The 1,839-nt window shown below is 36.1% G+C and overlaps 1 protein-coding gene and 1 long non-coding RNA gene across 3 annotated transcripts in view; one reads left to right on the forward strand and one right to left on the reverse strand.

The window, feature by feature from the left end:
- The window catches only part of LOC128250067 (uncharacterized), a 16,937-nt gene that overhangs the window by 11,433 nt on the left and 3,665 nt on the right, over positions 1 to 1,839 (reverse strand). Inside the window, exon 3 of one of the 2 annotated variants that reach the window (XR_008266182.1) lies at positions 476 to 1,337. The exons of the other annotated variant lie outside the window; for it this stretch is intronic. This is a non-coding gene — a long non-coding RNA (uncharacterized LOC128250067). Of the gene's footprint in view, positions 1 to 475; positions 1,338 to 1,839 lie in introns of those variants that run through there. 2 annotated transcript variants of the gene reach the window in all.
- LOC106878360 (protein bark beetle) overlaps positions 1 to 1,839 on the forward strand; it is a 56,395-nt gene that overhangs the window by 7,591 nt on the left and 46,965 nt on the right. The gene's annotated exons all lie outside the window — the stretch shown is intronic.

A 1,839-nucleotide genomic window follows, 5' to 3' on the forward strand; every position in this document is an offset into this window, starting at 1 on the left:
GTATATGCTTATTTGGTTTGGTGATCCTATAGAGTTAACGTAGATCTAAAGAGAAATAAAAGAAGAAAAGGAGAGAAAAAAGTTAAAACTAAAATCACAAAAAGATACCAAAAGTTTTCGAGCGACCACTCTATAAATTGGTTCATTTAAAACAATTCCCCTATCGCTTTATATTGTCGCTCTAAATCTCACTATTTTTTTTTTGTCTCCCTTTCTATCTTTTCTTTTTTCCTTTCGTTTACTTCTTTTTTCCTACTTTTCCTTTCTATTTCTCAGGGTTTTTTTTTGTCTTTTCTACATTTCCATTGGGAACTACCTACGCCACCTCTATAGAATACCAAGAGCAACCAATCAAAATTTTGAGTTTATTTTCAGACATCTTACATTTCAACAGTACTTTAATTATACAAATGAATGAATAAATAAATAAATAAATAAATGAATAAATAAATAACTGAATAAATAAATAACTGCACGATCATTGTTAGTTTACTTGATACCTGATACCTGATGAATCGAAACGTAAAACTGTCAGTAGTAATGATTCTCTTCTAATATATGTAAAAAAAGTATGTAGGAACTATAGGCATACGAACAAGAAGACGTTGAATTTTCAGAAACCTGAGAGGACAGTGTCGATATTTTTCACCAGTTAAACAAAACCAAATATTATGACTTGGTTAACGACATACTTATCAACGGATGGTACGCGGTCTCATTCTCCTTTTGAATCGGCTTCCTCGGTTTTCTAGCGAGATCGGTCCGCCATTTCCTGTTCAAGCTGACCTGCTGAAGGTGACTGCAGATTGGTTTAGTATTCCTTGCCCCTACTCGGACAAAGCGTACAAACTAAGGAACGGAACGCTTGTGACTCTGAGATACCCACCGATGATTCGGAAATGTTTCCGATATAGATTCAAAAGAAAAACTTGCAGCACTGCGGCTTGAAATACCTCCGAGTAGCTCCTGCAGCTTCTCCTCTGAGCAAAGCATCTCCGATGTTTAATTCCTCTGAACATATGGATCTGTTCTATTGAAAATATACAAGTAGAATATATTTTCTACTTGCTGTTAGTATTTGACTGTCACAAGTTCAAATGCCAAGGCCTTAAGTTCTAGTAACAAGAAATTTTCCGGTGTATTTGTACATGAATGTCCAGACAAGTGAGTCTGTATATAAGTGTTTCACTATTAATGTCTCAGCAGATGAAGGCTAACTGAAATATAGTGAATGTATCTTCTCTGGCAACGCGTGTAGAAAGATCTGCTGTGTTGATGACAATATTGGTACAAAAACTTTGTTTGTGCTGAAGACAGCATGCGCCAAGATCTTTGTTCTGTTGGACGAGAACGTGTGAAAAATGAGTTACGATATACGTGCAGAAAAATATGTAACTGTACGGGCTGCAAGGATTATGATATACTGTGTGAAGTGGCATGCATGCTGGTATAGCAGCATACAAATCGTTGAGTGGTTGAGAGTTAATTCAGTTAATTCTGTTGTACTCTAAATCCGTGTGGACGAGTTTGCATCACTGGGACGCCGAAAATATTATTCATCCTTTATTTTCCCTCCATCCATGAAACTTTAATGTGCATTCACTATCGTATATACATAGACACAAGCGTTTGAATATATATATATGTATATACACACACACACACACACACACACACACACACACATATATATATATATATATATTGATAAGAGGGACAACAAAAGAGAGAAAGAGACCTCGATGTTATGTAAATAGAGGAATTTATCTGTAAAAATATGTGGCACTTATTCGGTAGCCATGATAAAACTCCGAGTTTCGGATGCCGGGGCGGGAACCC

Source organism: Octopus bimaculoides, chromosome 19 (genome assembly GCF_001194135.2).
Source record: "Octopus bimaculoides isolate UCB-OBI-ISO-001 chromosome 19, ASM119413v2, whole genome shotgun sequence".
In the NCBI taxonomy this organism is placed as follows: domain Eukaryota; kingdom Metazoa; phylum Mollusca; class Cephalopoda; order Octopoda; family Octopodidae; genus Octopus; species Octopus bimaculoides.